This window comes from Onychostruthus taczanowskii, unplaced genomic scaffold (assembly GCF_017590055.1).
Source record: "Onychostruthus taczanowskii isolate IOZ18803 unplaced genomic scaffold, ASM1759005v1 scaffold1, whole genome shotgun sequence".
Lineage (NCBI taxonomy): Eukaryota > Metazoa > Chordata > Aves > Passeriformes > Passeridae > Onychostruthus > Onychostruthus taczanowskii.
This window is the reverse complement of record NW_024496525.1, coordinates 7,325,468-7,348,012: the sequence shown is the minus strand read 5'-3', so window position 1 is coordinate 7,348,012 and position 22,545 is coordinate 7,325,468. Positions and strand designations below refer to the sequence as shown.

Here is a 22,545-nt window from a genome sequence, read left to right as displayed (position 1 = left end):
TGCTGGTATTTGATGAGTGATCTCTCCTGGTCCTTATTGCAACTCATGAACCTTTTTTTTATTTTCTCTCTCCTGTCCAGCTGCAGAGTGGAGTGACAGAGGGGCTTTGGTGGGTGCCTGGAATCCAGCCAGCATCAACCTACTACAGAAGTCCCATGGGAGGGAAGGAGTGGGCAGATGTGTGCAGGAGGGTAAGAAGTACCATTTGTTTTCACAAGGTTGTGAAAGGCTTTTGGCAGTTTGAATGGCAGGATACAAATTTCAAGTCTGGGATTAAAACTATGTTTGTTTTGTCTGATTAATCCTGTGGCAGATCTGGATCTGGAGGGCAGCCACTGTCCCTGTGGGGTCTGTCAAGGTGTGCAGAACAGTATGCATTTGCATCACTGTGAGAGATGTTTTATATTGTTGTAAAACATGTCCTCTCTAGCCCAGCTTCCACTGCCATCTCACTGCTGCAGGTTTGCCAAAAGAACCAGGGCAAAATGTGGTGTGGGCTGTCTCACTGCCCCCATGTATGGGCTGCCCTTTTTCCCAGCCCTGTGCTAGTCAGTCTGACCAAATCTCTGCCAGAAAGGAGTGTATTGATGGACTAAGACTTATGTCATAGTAAAACTCTTCTGTGGAGTAAAAGCAACGATTTCTGTGATTCTACGATACACTAATTTGGCTGTGCTTTTTTTTTTTTTTGTTTGTCTGATGCCTCAAAGGAAGAATATAGTGGTTTTTATTATGGCTTGATGCAGTTATAAAGAGAAATATGTATGAATGAAAATTATGGAAACAAAGTAATGCATAGAAATAAAAGAATATCTAAATGTTACAATAAAAGTTGAACTGACTGAAGCTAAAAATGTGATGAATTGGCTCCTAGTGAGAGGTAGTTTTATTGAGAATTTACCAGGAATGACACCTTTCTCTGTGCATTAATGCCATGAGCGGAGGGAGTACTGTGGCAGCCTCTTCACAGCTCTTTTATTTCAGAGGTACAAAGGTTTCTGAACTTTTCCTTCAGGCCCAGGACAGCTGCACTAACTGATCAAAGCACAGCAAAACACAGACCAATATTTTCACTCCGTGCCTTCCATGATTGCATCTGAGATGTCACAAAAAGAACAGCTGTGTGAATCAGCAGGTTTGCGTGCAGCTCTAGCTCCCACTCTTCCTTCCTGCCTTTAGGCATGTCTTCTGGATGATGATGTCATTTTTTCCTGATTTTTGGTGTTGAAGTGTTTACAAGGGGAGTATTTATAGGGAATGTTTTGTGATGTATCATATTAATTTCCTACATCTGATGGTAAGCCATTGGTAAGCTATAACCTGTTATGGACTTTTACTATGAATGATCACTGTACTATTGCAGAAAAATAGGTAAACTTCCCTTCATCTTTCCAGTAGAACTACATATGGCTCCTTCCCCATATAAGAGGGAGAAGAGCTCACTCTCCACAGCAAAATATGAATAGCAGATCTATAGAAGTTAGGTGTTAATTCAAGCAATAGAAAGGAAAGCAAAGCAAGGAATTCTTCCTTGATTCCCGAAGGCACTTTTGGATACAGGAGTGTTGCCTTGGGAGCAGCTGTAAAAAGCAGATGGAGAGGAAGTGGCAGGGCGTAAGCATCCCCCTACTCCTGTGTGCACTAAACCCCTGCGAGCATGAGCGTGACCTCCAGCAGCAGCCCAGCCTGGACCTTTCAGCCAGTCTGGCTCTGCTGGTGCTGCACAGCAGGACGGACCGCGCTGTGCCTTGTGCTACCTGTGCTACCTCGGCAGACTGTCCCCAGCGGAGTGCCTTCGGAAGGGTGTGCCAGCAGGGGAGCTGGCAGGAGCGTGCCTGCTGCCAGAGCACTGGCGTGGCTCCTGTGCCGCCGCGGCAACAGCGTGCCCATGGCTGAGTCTCCGCACTGCCCCAGCTCGGCTGGCTCCGCAGCCGCGACAAAGGCCAGGGACACCCTCACCGCGCGCTGCCCCCGCGGCCCGGCGAGAAGGGGCTCGCAGGCCAGGGAAAGGCCGAGGCTGTGCAATACCGCTCTCCGCTGCTGCTGCGGAGCGTTCTGCTCCGGCACAGAGCGGCAGAGGCCGCAGCGGGCCCCAGCTCCGCTCACAGCCGTTGTTCTCCGGTGCCGCGAGCGAGTGCCACGTGTCCGTGCAGCCGCACGCCGCCCGGCGGAGAGGCGAGGTGGCTCGCAGCTCTCCCGCCGGCTCCCAACAGCGGCCGTCGCTGGATGCGGCGGGGCAGTGCTCCGGTCCGCTCCGCCCCGTCCTGTCCTGTCCCTCAGCGGCGGCGGCGGCTGCCGCTCCCGAGCCGCGCTCCGCCCCCCGCGGGCCGCGCCGCAGCGCCCCCCTCCGGCCGCGCACCTTCGCGAGCCGGGCCCGCCGGCGGGGAGCGGGGAGCGTGGAGCGTGTGCTGGGCGGGGGCCGGGAGCCGGAAGGTGTCGGCGGCGCTCTCCCGGTGGCCCGGGAGGGGAGCCCTGCCCGGGTGCGGCCCCGCTCGGAGCTCGCGGTGCTCGGGGCTGCGGCGGGAGCCCTTCCCCGCCCGGCTGCCCGGCCCTTACATAATGTCACCTGTGGTACCTGCGGCTCCCTCGTGTCACAGCGGCGGGTGGTCGGCGGTGACGGCAGAGCCGGGCTGTCTCTGAGGTCAGCGGTCTTAAAAGTGTGTGTGTGTGTCTTCGGGCGTGAGGATTCGCTTGGTGCGGGATGAACCTCTAGGATTTAAAACCCCTGAGTAACAGCGGATAAGCGTTCACCGCGGTCTTGGCTTTTTCCTTTCCTAGAGCTTTTGGGTGCGTGGGGAGACACAGGGAAAGTGGTGTCTGAGATCAAGGTGGTAGTGGAGGCACTGCTGCGGACGATTCAACGTGAGAAACTTTGTGTTTGTTAGGTTTTCGTCTTTGCTTTCTTCTTTACGGTGGTTTAACACTGCCCAGAGGTCAGAGCTTCCCTAGCAGCTGCCTTTACACGTGTGCAGTGCTTAGGCTGAGCCTCTACATGTGCGTGTAACAAATCTATGGTAAATCTCCTGTGGAAGACCTGGAACTCAAAAATAGCCGTGCTAGGCTTCTCAGAACCGACAAGCAATAATTGTTCTAAGTATCCCTAAAATTGGGTAAATGATAAAAAAATACCATAATAAATTGTTCCTATTTCCAATATACTAATGGAAATAGTGATACAGTTTTTCAGCTTTGTAGTGTTCTTTTAAACAGATTAATGCAAATACAGTAGTTTCAAGTGGGCGTATTCTCAAGGGGGTTACGTTATTGTGGGGAATAGACGTGATCTCAGTGTAGTTACAGTAACACAGATTTTGTTGAGTGGAAGGGGGTGAGAGGAAGTAAATATATACATTTAAAATATTCTGAAGTAGTCAAGAGCTAAACTGAGCCGATGGGCAGAGAGGATCTTGCACTTGTCTGTTTGTGCTTCCCAGTGGCTTTTTGTGCGTGTTCCCATAAAAGCTATTATGTAATGGTGCTTCTCTTGGCAGGAATCTATTGTCACTGTAATTCCTAAGGTTTCTGGAGCAATGCGGCTTGTTCAGAAGAGTCGTGGTCAGAACAATGGGAGGAAAAGTTCTTAAGAAGAGGTGTTTAACCTCTTTAATTTTTCATGCAGTAGGACTAAGCTCAAGACATCTGGATCTTTTCCAGAGTATCTTTCCCGTCCTCTGTTGTTCAGCTTGTCTTTCTCTTCTCCTAGGCTGCGCTATAGCTGTCGGGCACCAGCTAGCTGCTTACATCTGCATCAGAGCTGGGAAAACATTGACTCTCTCCTTTAATAATATTTGTTATACTGCTCTTTCTAGTGTTTTTTTTCTTTCCCCCTCTGAACAGATGCAAAAGTGATATAGTTGGAACACTTAACTGTTGCTTAGACAAGAAAAAAACTTGAGATAATGGAGAAAGAACTCTCCCAGTTCTCATCTCTAGTTTGAACTTGTCTGTATACATCAAAGGGAGGCAAAACGCCTAAGCAGAGAAGGAATTTACATATTAAATGCCAGTGCTCTAAGGATCGGTGCTCTGTGGTGTCTGTAGTTTATCGTTGATTTAATCCACCTCCTTTTCAGGTGTCTGCCATAAATTGCTTTGCAAGTCTGCCTCCTTTTCTTCTTTTCATGACATGCTTTTTTTGGTGGTATATTTTGATGAAGAGAGAATATTTCTTTCTAGTAGTGTAACTGATGGCCAGTTGTGGCACTGGCAGATTTACAGCTCATACTTTTGTCTTGGTAACTTTCATGTAGTTTCTGGCAGTAATTCTCTAAGCAAAACTTGGAGAAAGATCTACTTTTCTTTTTCTTGTTTGCAGTTTCATCTTCCCTCTTACGTTGGCTTGTCCTATTATTTAAATGAGTGTTTTATGGATCACTAGAGAGGACAGTACCATCTGAAAGTAGGAAAGTATGTTTCTTTAAGGGCCACTGTGTGAAGGATGTGCTTGAAAGATCTGCAACTTAATCTAACCAGATTTTAAAATAGAAGGTCACTGTGGAGCGAAGTAGCACATGATAAGGGAGCCATAACTTCCTCTTAGACAAGTTACTGTCAAAACCCAGGTGCTCCCATATCCTCTTTAAAGGCAGATTACTCTCTGCAGTATGGGTCTGGGAAAGTACTAATCTCGAGGCAGAAATTTCCCAACCACGAGTGTAGCAGAGACTTTGGCTCTGTCCCCTTCTCTCTGCTTGTCATGCAAATTGACCACCTGCAGATTTTGAGGAGGACCCAGTGTCCTTGAGTTGTGCAGTGCTCCGTGTCTCTGCTGAAACAGTTTCCACACAGTTATCAGCAGTTTATATTTAGTGCAGTGTGTGAAGGTGGACTGAAATGGCTGCTTGAGCACAGCTGCCTGGGCAGTCAGCAAGTAATGGTAACTGGAGTCACTAAATGTGTGTCCTGCCTGCAGTGTAGTGGTTTTGGTGGAATTCCTTCTGTCTTGGGGTCAGGGTTGTTTTCTGCTGCTTTGCTCCTTCCACGAGAATTGTTACGACTCTCAGTAAGAGCAGCCTGCCGTGGTCTTAACCTCAGCTGTTCACTACCCATCCTACCCATAGATTTGGGTTTCTGTGACTGTTCCTGTTGTGTCACTTCTGCTTTTTATCGGCATACTGGCTCACAGCACAGCCACCTACTGCTGTACCACCCAAATACGCCTCTTGCTTGTTCTGCTTTTGTGAGCAAACGGATGTAAGTGCTGGCCTCTGTCAGTCCAGGAAGGTTGGACGCTGCACTTGGGGTCTGTGTCAGGCCACTGCTGTTGTATTTTTTTTTTCCCTTTTGGAAGTTACTTCTCTTTTTGCTTGCCTGAGATACTTCCAGAGAAGCCTATTATCTATGAATAACTGCATGAAAGGACAGTAGCTTGGAAGCCTTGCTCCAAAGTTTCCTGGACTGTGTCCTTTTGTGACTCTGCGTGGCACAGGGACTCCCTGCAGCTCTTCTGCCCTCTGAGCCACTTGTTGGCTGCTGTAACCAGCTGATCCCAGCTGATCAGGCTTAGCTGGGGAGAGGCATCTTTCACTGGCAGGGTTGGTCTCACAACCTGTTTGCCTGAAAGACTGGGAAGGAGGGAGAAGAGGCAGCAAGGATTGAATTCTGCTTTAGGAATATGTAAATATAAACATGAAGGCATTTCCTAGAGCAGGAAAAGGGAAAAATTAACCCATATATAGCAAAGGTATTGTGATATTACTTACAGTAGATTTCTTTTGCCAAAATACATTAGTCTGTAATTATGTCTAGTTGTCATGACAAGTGTCATGTCCTTGGAAATGCCATCATACATGTTTAATCTCTTGTCATTAATTTACTCTGGGTACAAATAAAATTATTTCAGATGTAACAGTTTAATGTCCAACACAGAATGTTGTAGTTGGGAACAGGTAGATTACTCTAGTGAAGCACTCGTCTTTTTAAGCCCATCTGTGTAATTCATCTGGCTTTGCTGGTCTGTAGTTAATATGGACGGTATTTTCCCTGACTCTGCTAGAAGTCTTGTTTATGCAGCTGCAAAAATTGATTTTAACTTTAATCAGTAGAAATACTTCCTATAAATGTCAGGAAGTGAGCTTTTGTATGTATCAGAAAAAGTTTTCATCTGCCACTCGTATGCTGGCTGTTTTGTTACTGAGCAGTGGCAGCTACTACTCTCTCGCTGGAAGCTTAGTGCTCTCACATGGCTTCCTACATGATGCAGTCTGCAAAGTCTGTTTTCAGACCAAGCGTAGTGATGCTAATAAGAGACCAGTGAAAGCCTGGCCTGTTGTTTGCTTGCTTATTTCTTTATTTTAAATATTTGTGTGTAGTAATTGCAGACAGTTTTTTTGAGGGAGCTCACATTGAAGAGCTGCAGGACCAGGAATTAGAGATGTAAAACCCCTACTTCTTTCCCACTGTCTCAGCTGTCCCCCCAGCTCCTGTCTTTTCTTGTATGCTGAACAGTGGGCAGGCTCCAGAAGTGGAGTGTACATGGAGAACTTTGTCTGCAGCACAAGGGATCTCTGTGTCTCATGTCACTCTGGTGATTCCCTGAGCGGAGCTGCTAGCGTGGCAACCAGCCCGCCAGCAGTAAATTGGCTTCCTGGTGTAAGTGAGTGTTGAGTGGAATGGGTTGGTCATCACTGCTGTGGTAACCTTGTAACAAGGCAAAGTACAGCTTTGAGCAGAGTCGAGGGAAGTTGGCCGCTGGAATAATTTTCATGTGGTAAATAAAATGCCGTGTCATATTTGTGCTGCAGAACAGAATGGCTTTCGTTCTTACAGTGTACACTTGCCATAGGAGTAACTTCCTTGTAGGCAATTGAAGTTTGCAGGGCTGAAATGTGCACCATTTTAACCTCATGCTCAGAAGTGAGCCAGCTTCAATACTGTGTCTCTGTTATGGCTCTCTTAGCTTAGACTTCAGAAGTGCCAGGACCATTTGCAAAACTTTAAAGCCATTTACATTTTTCCTCAACTAATTTTCCTCGCAGTTTATGACATTGCTGTGCTTCACTGCTGTTCCTGTTTTTTCCTTGCATTGATTTAATGGAATTTTGTAATAAAATGAGTGGGAATTGCAAGAATTTCTGATCAAAACCAAGTTTGCAGCTTGTTTGGGAATTAAGATAGAAAAGAGGTTATGTTGGTATATTAGATCTTTCTCCAGGACCTTTAGGGGTACATAAGTTTTAAGAGGGAAACCCTGCAGATAAATTGGTCTTTAAAACATGAGCAAGCAAACCAAAACCTTCGAAGCCCTCCAATTTCTGTGAGCTTGAGAATGATGTTCTTACTTTATGTAAAAATGCAGATCTTTCAATAGCTAGAGTTGTAATGTGATTTGTAACAGTAGTTGTTAAAGACTGCTTGCTTTGAAAGGAGCTGTAGTTTGTATGTGTAGTGCTAAACCTATACATTAGTGAAATGCTTGAATGTCTTTGACCTATTTATGCTCTTTTCTTTTCTCTGTAAATAACTTCTTAAAGGTCTTGAAGGACAATATATGAGAGCAGCTCCCACTAATACAGTTTTATGGGGGGAATGTGTTAGAATCCCCTTTGGGTATTGGAGCCCATTTGTGCTGACCACTCTCAAAAGACATTTTATTTGTTAGACCCAGTAAGGTGCTCTAATGTTAATTAAAACACCTCCCCCCACCCCTCCTTTAAAGGAAAGTGCATACTGGGTATGCATTGCTCTCTAATGAGCGGAAAGCCAGCTGATGTTCAGTGAAGACAACAGTAAGTTATCATTCTCTGCTGTCTATGGATTCATTATATTTGAAAGCTAAGACAGAAACTGCCTCTAAAATACCCTGTATAGGTTTTCCTTTGGTGTTGATATGCAGACAGAGGAGAATCTCTTCTCTGCCAGAACACCAGCCTGGGAGGGTGATTGACATATCTGCTTTTCAAGAGAAGTGTCAGAATTGCAGAGCATTGCTCAGAGGGTATGAAAGCCTCACTTCTCCATCTGCTGCCGCATATGCCACCGGCGAGCCAGTGGCCATATGTGCGATCATCCTGAAAGCTTTAAAGCCAGCTTCTCTCAGAGGGCCCCTCACTCCTTTTCAGAGTCCAAAAAGGGCATGCTGCTTGCTCCAGGAAAGGGAGGGTCCTGTTTTCCCCTAAGGAAAATCGAGTAGTATGTCTTTATAAGCTAAAGCACTATTGCAAAGAGCCGCGTGATCCTGAAATGCTGCAGACTCATTCTGTGATGTGCAACAAAAGCGTGCTGGAGACTCATTGCAAGCTTTGCCCTGGTATATAAGTAGACTACAAAACCACACAAACTTACTAACAGAGATTAATTTAAAAGAATTTCGTGGGTACGCGGAACAAGGTTGTAAGATCAGGGTTTGTGTCTTTTTGTAAGCATATCGGAGATGTGAAGAGCATTTGCTAGGTTTGCTTTTCATTTCATTAGCTGTGAGAGCCTTCATCTCAAGTCTGTTTGTGGTTTCCTGTCTTGCAGGGCTTGCACAGTTCTGCGACTTAAAAAGCTGACATTTAAATGTGACAATGAAATGTTTAGCAACAAAGGAGATCTTTAAGCAGGCTAGACAAAAATTCCTTTCAGCTGCATGGCTTTTGCTCTCACTTGGATGACCAGTTTTCCCAGTTCTCAGTTTGTTGTTGTGCTTCCCAAAGTGGAGAAGTTTTGCCTTATTAATAACCATCTTTTTAAGTATTGGAATTTTTTGTAGTAATGCTGAATAAAAAAGGTGTATACAGTGATGGGACAATGAAACATACCTGTGAATTTCGGCACTGTAGAAATAAATTTCTGTTATGCTTATCCGGGAAGTATACAGTATTTGCAATCACTGAAAGTGCATGTGTGTATCTGATGGATGGACTTGATGTAGTTTAGATATGTGTATCTTGGGTAACTTCTGGGAAGTTTCTGTCCCGCTGAAAAAAAACCCCATCAAGCAAGCTTGAGTGCTGCTGAAAAATGTTTTTGGTAACATCCTGCTACACTTGAAACTGTTCTCTTCTTATTCTTGAGATTTTTAAACGGAATGTGTCAGGATAGTTTGCATATTCTTTGATTTTGAGTAACTTGTGCAGTGTATCTCAGACCCAGATCTGAATTTGTGAGTAACATCTGTACCAGAACCATAGCTGTGTGCCTGTGTCCTAAAAACATAATAGAACTACTTCCACTCCTCAAGTCTCCTGCTCTTTCATGTGACAGAGTGCCTTTCTTAGTACTTACAGGGCTAATACCTAGTTTTTTTGTGCAGTTCTAGGTGTGTGAATCAACCTATTGTCACCGAATCGTCAGTTTAATCTGCCTAACTTGACAACCGTTGTATGCCAGCCTGTGTCAATACCAGGTAAGATGAAAGCTGATGTTGTTATGTTACTTTGTTTTTCCTGAGTTTTTGCTTTTAAAACCTGCATTTTGTCCAAATGCCATGACTCTTCTTTAAACTGAAGGCAGAATGTGCTGCCTTCCATGTTCTCATCGTGCAGTGAGACAGCCACTTGTGTTAGCATCTCTAGCTTTTGAAACAGGAGTATTCTAAAATGTTCTTAGGTTCTGACTGCTTTGTAGACGTGCCTTAGCATTTTTCTTTACTCCTCTGTTAACCTGGCTTTTGTGGTGTTCAGATACCACAAGCTGTGGTTTTTTTTCCCTTGTATTCTTCACTCCCATTCCACTCCCTGGTTTTGCTGAAGAAACTACTGAAGTCCTTCCTGCCTTCCAGAGTTAAGCATGCATGATAAGTCACCTGTGCTATATGACCTTTTCTCTTGAACAAAAAATGGGTTTTGTTTTGATTTGATTTTTTTTCCCCCTACCTGCTCCCTAGTGTTACCTTTGAAAACTTATCACAGAAGGATCTTTCTTGGATATTATATATTTGATGTTTTAGTTGTAAAAAGCTACCCAGTTATGTCTTTCAGAAAATTAAACATAAAGCTATTATTTGGACCTCATCCTTTTATCCCCCTTTAGAGAAGGGGTATAGATTGCAGGGGGGTGAAGTGGGGAGGAAATCCCTTTAATGCTTTCAAGAAGGTTATTATCCAGTACTCTAGGGGAGTCCTAGTGCAGACAAACTAATGTGAGCCTTTGTTCTGATGCTAATCAAGACAGGATAATTCTTCTGACTATGCCTTCTTCCCCTCAGAACCCTCTAGCATTGATCAGGCATTAAGCTCCTTTGCTACCTCTCGTTTTTCTGTGCCTGCCTTACGTCCTTGTTTTCTGTAACTGCTACCCTGAGTGCAAAGTTTGGAGTTATAAGAAGGCCTCATTAGGAATGTTTACTTAAATATGAGATTTTTTTTGGTTGCTCTTGGGTGGTGCTTGTACACTTCAGTTTAATATATATCTTGATGGCTATGTGTTTGTGTTTATTTTTTGAATCATTAAGTAAAAAATCCCAGCTCTTTGTTGATGCAAGACACATTGGATTGAATGCAGTGGCATCTTTTGCTACATGTTGGGGACATGTGACTTAAATTTAGAAGGCGTTTTTCATTCTGTCTCTTCTTGGCCAAAGCAAACAAGTGTTGTTTCTCAGATGCTTTTACGGATTCCTTAAGAGACTAACTTCTGATCCCTAGTCCAAAGAGCTCTGTAAGTTTTCTAGAGTATGTGTGTGCAACCTAACTAATGGTTCGGTTTATGCCAGTAATCTGCTCTCAGCCTAAACATAATCTGCACAGCATCAGAGATAAGCTTGAAACCTAGGTATATAGTGCAGTATGACTCTGCTTGTGATGTAACACAGAATGTAGTGCTTCTTCACCACATCTTATTTGTGACAATGGGGAAAGGACAGTGATGAAAATAATGGTTATGTCTCATGTGAAATGCTTGCATCAGACAGACCTATTAAAAATATCATGCAGATCAAGAAGAGGGAGGAAGTGTTTGGGATTAGCCTCTTTAGCCTTTCCTTGGCAGTAATAAGCTGATGAGAAGCTCATCCTTGTGCTCCTAAAACCAGTGCTCCTAAAACCAGGTCTGCTAGTGTAGCAGTGCTGTTAGTGATAGTGGGCTCTCTGAGGATCAATGGTGGCAATCCTCCATGGATAATCGGTCCTGGTTCTGGCTGGGCTGGCCTTCTGGTGAATTTGTGAGGGAGTTTGCAGTCTTTTGCTAGGGGCTGTTCCCTCCACAGGGTGGTTTGAGACTCTTTTTGGTATCAGTACAGAACAGAGGGATGGGAAGGATTCAGACAAGTTAAAGATCTTCCCTAGAAGACAGAGACCGCATATGTGTGCACAGCTAGTGTGAACATATTGGTGCAATGCTCTCATGTTTCATTTTGGTGACTGTTTTTCCTTAATGCAGAATTGGAGAAGTCCTGCAGTGATGATGTAAATATCTGATTTCTTTGCAAACTGCTCAATTTTTGCCTATGTAGACAGAATATCTAGATAAGTTGAGCCAAAAAACGTGTGAAAAGGTAATGGGGCAGAGAGAGAAAGGCTGCATCAGAAGATGCTCAACTGAGGTGACTGACTTGAAGTGCTTTCTGCCAGTGACTAAGCACAGATGCAGGGTGTACATTTCAAAGTAATCCAGCCTGGCTCCTTGATGCAAACCTGCATGGAAACATTAGCTGTGATCCTGAAGAGACATCACAACCATATATTGTACATTTTACGTGGATAAAATTATGGGCTAGGTGTAACTGCCTTTGCCTAGTGCTATGAACTCAACAACTGTTAAATCCCAGGAAATGCTCATTTTCAGAGTGATTGCTTTTACAACCTGAAAATAAAACCGGAAGATGTATGTGTTTTATCTTTTCTTCACCCTTGATTTGTATATGCAGGAAATTTCCTGCAAATGATTGCCCTCTTTTCGTTATTCATATTCTATCACTTTTCAACATCCTGCTCATCTTTCGTGATTTGAAACAAAGTAAGTTGATCTCTGTTAGCTTGGTAGACATAGCTACCTGTGCCCAGTGTTTTCCACCATCTCCAGCTGGGCATCTTACAGAGTGATGTGCATGCTGCAGGCTTTCCAGGCATTGTTCCAGACAAGCCTTGCTGAATTTGAGATACGTGATAAGATTTATTTTTATTGTCTGATGTACTTGGTGTCAAGCAACCATGCTTGCTAAAGCAAGCTGGTATTTTATAATCCTCTTGTGTTATGCATTTAATTGCTGCATAACTGATTCCTTCTGTGTCAAGCATACATTGATTTTGTGGGTTTTATGCCAACATTGATTTTGGGGGTTTTTATACCATTTGTTTAACAGTCTCCCAGTACCTAGGGAAATTTTGCACTCTCTTTCTACCTGGAGCTGTTGAGAGGTATTCAGCTTAGAAAACACAGTGCTGTGTCTTAACAAGGGCTTGTGTATATCCTAAACTCTGAAGATACAGCCAGGCACTGTCAGGGTGCTCAGAGAAATTAAAGGCAACACTTTCTTCCCTTTCAGCTGCTCATACAGACTGTTCAATTTGTTTAATCCCCAGAAGTGGTGAATTTTATAGGATGGATGCACTAACAGAGGATTTTTTTTTTTTTTGTCTTCCATATCACAAAGATCAGTATTAAGTGAAAATAGTAAATTTTATCTACATTTTTTTCCTCAAGGACTCACAATTATTTTAGTCTTTTTTATTGTTGACTTCTTTTTCTTGGCTATGGAGCCAAAAATGTTATACGTGATGATGGTAGAATTCCCTCTAAGTATAGAAGGCAGCCTGTTTTTCAAATTGAAAAAAAAGGTTTTGAATGTAGGTGAGGTTCAGGAGGACAGTGAGATATTTGAAGGAAGCTTTTTGAAGCTGGCTTAATACATTAGTATACTGAGATTATCCCATGAGTTCAGTAGAGTTACTTCAGAGTTGCACCATGAAGGTGATTGCTGTTATACCCTCACCTGATGTTGGAAAGACTATTGCAGAGATCCTCTCCCCTTTTGTCCAAGGGAAGTACAACAAGAATGTTGTACCCAGAGTGTGTGGAAATGCCTTGAGGAGTGTGACTCTGTGCCTGCTAGCCAGGAATTGGATACTGAGAAAGCTATTTGATTTGCTCTGCCTATGAGAACAGAGACTGATAGCTCTGGAGGCTGAGGCTCTGTTAGTGTCTCAGGAAAGATACCTGTGAGGTTAAGGAGGTTGATTAGTGTAGGCAGTATTAATGCAAGCTTCATGTAGTGCCATGAATGTTGTGTAGCTGCTGCCTGGCTTCTCTGTGAGCTTCCTGCCTTTCAAAGCGCCTGCAGGAAATGGCACAGTAAATTAGACGAGCTTGTTTTGATCACTTGTGGATTTTTGCACACCTATATGTGTGCAATTTTTGAGGGTAGATCAGTTTCCTCAGTATATATCTGTCTGTAATCAAGGTGTAATCTACAGTGTGCTAGGCAGTGCTTCCAAGTGAGAACACAAATCCCAGTCAAAGGCCAGGAACATGTGATGGGGGAAGGTAAGGGGGGGAAAAAAAGGCACGTAAAAATGTAAACTAAAACTGAAATAGCCTGTTTCTTTTATGTGACCTTACTCTTAAGATGTTGGTGATATAAGTGCATTTGGGAAGACAAACCTTGCAACAATCCACCAGTCTCTTGGTGTCCAGGAGCTAGTTCTTGAAATGCAATGATGTTCATTAGCTTCCTGTGAGGAAGAATTATCATTTGGCTGTAGGTTTTTGCTTTTAAGCTATGTTTGGCAAAATACATTTTAGGTAAATTTAATCCAGTTTGCTCTTTATGGGTATTAAAACTTTAGTCCCATTCATTCTTCTTGACCTTTCTATGATGAAGACATTGCTGGGGTGAGCCTTGCACTTGGATAATTTGTCTCTCTTCTGTAGGTAGCTCTGTAGCAAAGGATGGGCTTATTTGATGTCTTCTGGAAGTAAAATAGCTGAAGTACATAAGCAGAAGCTCATTGAGTAAAAATTATATGCTTCCACAATTAATGGCTGTTTCCAGTGTAACAGGGTGTAACATGTGGCTGCTGCATGCCTTGTACTGCTGCATGCCTGTGTGTGACTTCATTATGTTGTGGTTTTCCCAATGTGTAAGGCTCTAAGGTTTCCAAGCTGGTGTAGGGTTGTGCCAGCCACACCTGGCACACAGGGAGGAGGTGACCTTGTGGTGTGCAGGACACGGGCAGCCGCAGGGAGGAGAAGCATTGAGGTGCTGCTGCTGATTTCTTTCTGCTCACAGCAGTAGCTCTGAGCTAGACCTGACGTCCTTTTGCATCAACAGGAGCCTCCTCACCAGACTTCACTGGGCAGGAAAGCTGAAATACTTGGTGTTCCAAAAACAAAAATCCTGTTGCTCTGGGGTTTCTTAATATCTCATGAACAGACTACGTAAAGGGACTTGGTCACCTGAAAATTGCTGTCTTTGCAGAAGTTTCTCTATATTTTTTTGTGTAAGATGATGAAAAAGTTTAGAGGGTGAAATGTTACTTTACTTTTCAGGTGATAATGTGCTCATTGACATAGGTATGGTTATTTTGGTGTCCCACAGAATACATCTGGTCCTTCCTAATTTGAAGGCCTGGCTATGCTGCTGCTTTTCTTTCTGTGCTACATGAGGTGATGAGCAACCAAGCTGTCCTGTATCTAAAGTTCAGACCTTGGCAGAGCATCTGGGTGGCATTGCTTATACCTGAAGCTTCTTTTAATTTGCAAGGAAAAAAATCCTTTAATTATTGGGTAGGTGACAAATAGACAGATCAAAGTGAGACTTTTGAGGCAAAGCTTGACTTATAAGGTAGAAGTAATCATGGCTCTTGTAATGAAGTTTAATCTTGGCACTACAGAACTGAGGATAGACTTGGGAAAAGACAATGTAAAAGTCTTTTGTCTGTCCTGTGATATACTGGCCTTGTGCCCTTGACCTTTTCCTTGGCAGAAGGCAGGTGCCACGTGCAGAGTAACTTCAGCCACTGTCATTTTCTGCAGTCCTGTGTGCTTCTGCTGAGGTGACACACACAACTGCTGGTCTGCTCTGACCTTCTCTTCTTAGGCTTCCACATGCAAAGGGATCACTGTCCAGCTCTGGTTTCAGGTGATACTAAATAAATAAGCTATCCCAAGTTTCACAAAGGAAAACAATGGATTTTAGTTGTCTCCACAAAATCTGCCTTTTCTGGAAACTGTAGCAAGTCTGCTATGGTTTGACTGCTGTTAGCAGCAAGCAGAGTGAATGATAATAGACAAAAAAAGCCTAGGAGTATTTGTTATGGAGGTCCATATTAAATCTCTCCCTGTAGCCTTTGGCTTGCTACAGCCTTTCTGATTTGCTAAAACTGTGCTATAACCTTTCTGATTTCCCAGACTATTGATTGCCCTGTGTCTGAAAGTGCATTTAATTATGAGATGCTTTTATAGGCAGTAGTCTTCCTTCTCACATGGAAGAAATGGAGACTAGAGATCTTGTGACAAATTGATTGTGAGTTTACTTCTGGTGACATAGAAAAACTTACATAACAATAACATAAATTGTGTGCAGAAGCCTGAGTTGCAGAAGGCTTTAGGTTCAGAAGCCTGCATTCACCTTTCAGCTTCCCTAGGTTTCTACACCACACAAGTGCACTTTGTTTCTGCTGCACTTTGGTGTGAAATGTATCCTTTCATAGTAGGATCATCAGTAAATGATGAAGGCAAAACATGTAAGAAAATGACACTTTGTTCTAAAAATTCATCATCAAAAGCTGGCTTTCATAAGCTTAATAGATAAAACTCCTGGTCCTAAGATGAGACTTCTAGACACCTCTCTTAGGAAGCACTTAACCTAGCAGTAGCTAAAATTCTGGTATGTCCTCTCCTTTTGCCTCTGGCACTTTCTGGCTGTGGGGCTGTTAAGCCAGATACTTGCTGTCTGGGTCTCTTCTGTGCTGCATTGCTTTTCCATCTACTGCTTGGGAGGAGGCTGAAGAAGCCTTGCTGTCTCAGCAGTGGACTTGAGCCCCACACAAGAGGTACCTAGGACACTGCCTTTGTGTCTTCCTGTAAACTCTGCTGGAGATGCTTATGGATTACTGTTCATGTAAGAATGTTTTTCTCTGGCTTCCTTCATGAATTCCCTTCTGTAGGCAGAGAGCAGATACAAAGTGAGATGTATGGGTCAGGGCAATAATATACTTGGATTCACACGGGAGTATTTTAAAGAGATGGAGAGGGGAGGCTGGGACATGTGACGTGAATGGATCTGGGAAGTACTGCTGGCACTAGTTAATCTGGCCTGTCATTTTTCATTTTATTTACTGCTGGCACTTGATTGTCAGACTAGACTTTTATACTGTGTTCTCTTTGTGGCTTAGACTGCTCAGCACTGCTGCGAGTTCCTTCTAATCCTTTTGCTATCTGTCTCTGGCAACGAAAACTCAATTGACAGACTGAATACTTGAATTCCAGAGAGCAAGTGTGGATTCAGGCTTGGGAAGAATGAAGAACCAACAAATATGGCAAGATCTTGTTGGGAAGGAGGGACTCTTACAGAGGTGAATTAACTTGTGTGCTCTAGCTTGGCAGCTGTTGAGGGCCTTTGCTAGTGTCAGGGGTCTTAGCTGCTTCCACAGCTAAATGGTACCCACCAACAGGTGTTCAAATAGAAAAAGACCTTATTGATCTGGTTTGGGTTTTTTTGATGAGACAATGAGAATGCATTAACATTGTCCCTCTTGCCTTTTAACTTTGCTGCTTGGCAGATCCATGTGTGTAGCACTGCAGAAGTAGAAGCTTTCTCAGCTGGCAGGCAAGTGTTCTGCAAGATGTTAGAAACATTGCTGCCATGCTCCTGCCCTCACATTTGTTGAAGAAAGACGTGTTTCTGGGTGCTCTGATTGGAACCAACTGTGTTGGTTGCAATTCTGAGCAGTTCTTTCAGGAACTGAAGATAGTTTCATCATAGTGGTTGAGATGTACTGTGCTAACCATGCTTACTGCTGCCAAATGCTGCAGAGCTCCAGAGTGTTAACTGTAATCTGCTGGTGACAAAACTGGTCTTTCAGTGTTGCAGCTCTGACTTGGCTGTGGATAAACCAGACTTATGTTAGGACTAAGCAAAACTCCTACATAAACATTCTCATCCTTCTCTTTCTGGCATCTTGATATATTCTGGCCCTGAGTTGGACAGTCTGGGCCAGAATACTGACCATACTAGTTCCTTGGAAGGCCGTATCTGGACTGGGAATGCTGTGTCTGTAACAGGGAAAGGGGAACAGGCATTATTCCTATTAACTTGGATGGAATAACCTATTACTTTTGCATTTAAATATGAATGAACTCATTCTCCTTACTTCAGATATTGGCCATATGGTATTCCTGGTAAAAGTAGCAGATGTTCTGCTTCTGCTGTGTTTTGCTTTGGTACACAATTTCTCTTTGTTTTCTTTCTGTCCTGTCTGCACTGGGTTGTGATATTGCTCATCTTGAATGTATCAGGTTATTGCCCTGATTTTCTAAATGTTCATTTAGAGATAAGACAGAGGGTGCTTGGGTAAAGTTGCCTGGGTAGTGGATCTGATGTGTGTGTATGTGTAGGTGGTAAAAACCGTGGTTCACTATGCTCAGCTCAATAGCTTCTCCTTCTGTTTTACTGTTACTTATGACCTTTGCACTTCGATCTTCAACATAAGAATGTTTCCACCCCACCATGGTATTTGGCAGTCTGGATGCAGGAGTTTGGTGACTGCACCCATGAAGTGTTGTTCTCTGTGGTGTCTTTTGTTTGCATGGGATATGAAGTACTTGACACAGCACTCACTTGTGACCAGTGTGTTGATACTTTATCTCTTGCTTTAGTTCAGAAGGCCTGTGGTAGTGACACGGGTGATTCCCCTTTGGGGAAAACATGGGTCTCTAGAGGACAGATTGTGTCTTTCTGATGAAAGAAACAGAAGTGGGGAGTTGCTTACCTCAGGGCCCAAGGAGTTTGCCTTCAGGTCACGCACTGAAGAAGAAATGTGTAGTAAGGAACTGGCCTTCCGGTCTGTGTTCAGAAACCAGTAGTCCTTCCTGGAAGACTTGTGTCTGGATGCTCTTGGGCCTGTTTTCTGTGTGGTGCTGTAAGTTACCTGTGATGGTTTGTGCACGCTGCTTAGCATGTGAGGGCTTGTAGTTCTCACATTCAGTGAGACAAGGTGGTTTTGTAGGAAGATTTAACTGCAAAATACTGACACTTGTAGGTATTTCCAAGCTTAATGTGGCCCCTTAGCAGAGCCAGTCAACAGGCTGAACTCTTTTAAGCATCTGCTTGTGAAGGAGATTGAAATCTAGAGTGCTTTGTCTAAGGGGGAAAAGAGTCTGTTTGATGACGGTGGGATTAATGGTAGTTGTTCAGTTATGATAGATGGCTCTAAAATTTTAATACTGCTCCTACTAGACGACAAAACCACAAGAGTGAAACCTCCTGATAACTTGGGAGCAGACTCATGTTCCCTAAGAATCCCACTGGGCCCAGTTATAAGGATGCAACAAAGATGTGTTTTCATCTTTGTCCATAATCAAAAGAGGAACAGCTGCTCTGGGGGATAAAATGCAAGGAAAGGCTAGATAAATTCTAAGACATTGAGAAGAGACAGATTTTCTTTGTAATAGTCTCATTTGTATTTACAGAGTTACTACAGTCCTTGAGGTATTGCCACAATGTACACAGTTTAAGCAAAAACAACAACAACAAAAAAGGTTGTTTAAACAACCTGATGGACAAGATCAGTGTTCAAAATGGCTGGAGATGTTTTGTAGGAATTGGGTGATTCTCTGTCCCACTGCTCTCAGTAATTTACCCTGCACTGCCATTGTAGCACCCCATGTTCCATGCTGCAGGAATGCTTTGGCCTAATATCAAGCTCTGAAAGATGTTCATTAGCAACTCATGATCTCAGCCAAGGAGGGGGTGTATGCTTTATGCTTGTGTAGGTTCTGTCTCTTAAGGAGGCATGGCTAAACTGGGAACAGGTAAAAAAAGATTACAAAATAAAACCCCTACACCCCATTCCCATCTCTCCTCCACCCCTGCACCCCAACAGCTCTCCCTACCACAAAACCTGCACACTTTCTGAAAGCTCATCTGGCATGGGAGTGAAGTTTGCTCTTTTTCCTGGAGCAGGAGATTCCTTTGTTCCCGTTTGTAGTTGTTTAGGGAAGCCTTTTGCAGGTATCTCCAGGTGGTGATAATCCCTTGCATGAAGGAGCACAGCCCCCCTGCCCGTGTGCAGCTCCCCTGTGTGCCGAGCTCTGCGGAGCGGGGCCCTGCTCAGCCCTGCTGGGCGCTGCTGTGCCCGCGCTCGCCTCCCTGCATTGCTGCTGCTGCAGCGCACAGGACCTTGGCGAAATGCACAAAGTAACTGCCCTCAAAACCTTGCAAGCTCATTCCTGTCTGCCCGAGGGCGATTTTTTTTTCAATCATGAGAAGTCCTGGAGACATTGTTAAAGAGTTCAGCTGAGGAAATCATACAAGGAACTGTGGGAGAGGGAAGGCTCCTTCTTGCGTGCCAAGCTTGAGCTAGAATGTGTGCAAAGAGGGTAAGGAGGTGTGGTAAAAATCTTACGAAGAAATGAAAGAAATGAAACAGAGGTGAGGCGTTGTTAAGACTTGAAAACGAAGGAAAAGAGCTGGAAACTGGAGAGGGTAGCCATTGGCAAAGAAAGTCTTAGTTTTTAGTCCTTTCATAAACGTAATTTTATAAGTCAATAAATATCAAGCTCATGTCAGTGACTGTAGCTGCAAAATATAAAGGGGGTTAAATATTTACAGACAAGAATTTGAGGGAAGACATGTTTTCAAGAAGTTTTGCTCTTTGATTCTTGCTACTGAGTCAAAATATTGGCATATTTGGGACAGAAATAGCTCATGTGTCTGAATGACCTTTTAATTTCCTTTTCAATTTTCTGAACTGTAGTGAGTAATGAACTGTATTGAACAAAGAAAGCATTAAGAACAGGCGTGGTGCAGATTTTATTGCATGTTTGCAGTAGAGCTCTGTATTTCTTTGGGTGTGATAGGGCAAGAACCTGCTGTGAGAGTTAAGATCTCTGGGACCGGTGATCGCTCAGATTGAAGAGGTGGTTTCTCTCCACGTGATGGTAGCTTACAATATCCGTGTAGCAGTGGTCTTTTTTTTCTTTTTTTCCCTTCAGTGTTTTTACAGCACCTAGCACAGCATGGTCTGATTTGTAGGCTCCGATTTCTGCTTGTCTTTGACCTGCAAGTGTTAATGAGGCAAGAAGTGCTCGTGTAGAGCTTTTTTTGCCTAGTCACATACCTGTCTGAAAGCAAAACTTTATCCTTTGGCCTGCGCCCCAGGCTTCCTGTCTGCAGCTCTTCCTTTGCAGGGTCTTCTGCAGAGAGTCACAGCAGCTAGCTGTTTTGTAGGAAAAAGGATGTTAAAAAGCATGTGCTAAAGGGAAGGGAAATGACGTTTCAGCCAAGAGGCTTTCATTGTATGAGGGGGAGGAGGAGCATGCAGCAGAGGAGGAAGCAGCCTGAGGTCAGTGGGCTTTTTGTTGCGAAGCATGAAAAGATCCCACAACTAAAATCTGATCTAACCTTTGCTTCCTGTGTCTCTTACAAGAAATGTTTTCCATGTAAGGCAAGGAGAGCCTGCTGTAAGGAAGCATGTGGCTGTCATTTATTTCAGAAAATGTGTCTCACCATTCAGCTGTAGAAAAACAGACCAAAGAAACCTGCGGTAGCTGCAGCCTTTGTTGCCCACGCTTATACTATTTAAAGACTAGTCTCCTCCAGCTTGATTCTGGGGAGGTAGCAGCCTTGCCTAAAGTCTACTGACTTCTTGTAGGTGAGGGGATTTAGCCAGGCATTGCTGGGGATAGGCCTGACATTTCTCAAGTCAACACAATTGGATTATTCAGCTGATGGTAAGCCAACACCTTTCCAGAAGGTTGCTAGAGCTCTGGTTTGGCTCTTTGTAAACGATTTCTTACGCAAGTCACCTATCCAAGGCCACCTACACTTCAGGTGTGGTTTTAAAAAGAAGTGTTGATTATATTAATCACCACTCTGAAGTTCTTTAAGACTTTTATTCCTGATACCCTTCCCCCTCATACTTCCTTCACTTACAATAGTGGAGGAAAAAAAAATCTGTCTCAGAAATGGGGATTCAATAATTTTCTTGGCTGAAGAAGCCAAGGATTCCTTTTTGCATCTTGAAATGAAGGTGTTGGCAAGCCTTGGAGTATCTTAATATGTGAAAAATAGTTTCAAATCTGAACTTCAGCTAATGTCAGGAAGCAGACCTTCCCAGGATTGATGACATTAAGGCAGTAACGTGCATGTCCCCTGTTTCAGTTTCCTCCTCAGCTTTTTTTTTTTTTAGTCTTCTGTGAAGTCAGAGTCTCACTATAGATTGTACATCTTTCTTTTGTTGCAATCTCTTTCACTTTATTATCATTGGTCTTAAATCAAACCCTTTGCATTTTGGGTGAACACTTGTAGGAGGGAGCTGGGATCCCACTGCATGTTCTGTCTCTTGACTGATTTGCAGGTGAGATCTGTAGCTGGTTCTCAGGAATGTGCAGTGGGTGTTGAGCATTACTGTGCTCTGAGATGACTTGGCTCTCACAAGGCCAGTTCTTTCTTCTTTCTGCACTTCTTCATTCCCATCAGATCAGGAGTCCTTCCTGCAGTTAGGAAGTCAAGATTATTTCCCCAGAAAAGAAGGCAAGCAAAAATGTTGGGTCAGGCATCTTGGCACTATTGGTGTTGCAGACCATCACCTGCTCTGCATTTCTCCTTGCTGGTGGAAGTACTCTCAGTGTTTGCAAGGAATAATCTTCCCTTGATGATGGTAGTGTTGAGGTTATACCTGTAAGTTCTACAAGGCCTCCCTCCTGAGAGCCTTTGCCTTTGGGGAAGAATAACCTTTTATGTCATGACGTCTGAGAGTGAAACTTGCTGTTGGTCTAGTTACAAAACCCAACAGTTTTCCTTGGTCAGAAAAAAAAAAACTATCAGTAGGACTCCGTCATCAAAGAACTTAAACTCCTGTCCAATTTCACTTATTTTGTAGCAAATGTAACCAAAATATAATTAGCTTTTTCAGATTTGATTTGTCTGCAACGAGCTTGTAAAGACTATTGATGCCTTTGATGTCAATAAAGCATGGCTATTCTTGGCAGAGATGATGAAGTTTAACTTGGTTGCTCAGAAGTATGCTGAGTTCTGTCCTTACCAGCATGTGGCTGACTCTCAAAAGACTAAATTTCATATCAGATTTACAAAATGGGGAAAACAAATCCAGTCTTAAGAGTACAGTATAAAAAATTGCATACCCCTTGAGAAACTAATTTCAAAATAGATTAAATGAACATGAAAATCTTCTGCTGTTGAACGTAATTGTGAATCACCTTCTCACTCTTTGGTGGGTCTTGCATATTAATTTTGTTATGCTGTAAGCTGTTGTAGCTGCTCTCTTTGTCCTGCTGCTTGGAGCTCTGTGTTACAGGTAAAAACATGAAGAGCAGGACTTTTAAACAAGCTTGCTTTATACTAATTCTAATAACCTTTGTTTAATCAATTCAGTCTGTGGGAACCTTGTTTCCAGAGACAGGAAATTGCTTGAGGATTACTGGCTGTGGCAGGACCTTCGT

The 22,545-nt window shown here is 43.4% G+C and overlaps 1 protein-coding gene across 1 annotated transcript in view; it reads left to right on the top strand.

Annotated features, from left to right (window-relative positions):
- The first annotated feature begins 2,370 nt into the window (after positions 1–2,370).
- The window catches only part of SUSD6 (sushi domain containing 6), a 77,998-nt gene continuing 57,823 nt past the window's right edge, over positions 2,371–22,545 (top strand). Inside the window, exons 1-2 of the mRNA XM_041402719.1 lie at positions 2,371–2,641; positions 9,236–9,328. The gene's annotated coding sequence lies outside the window, so the exon portion shown is untranslated. The remainder of the gene's footprint in view (positions 2,642–9,235; positions 9,329–22,545) is intronic.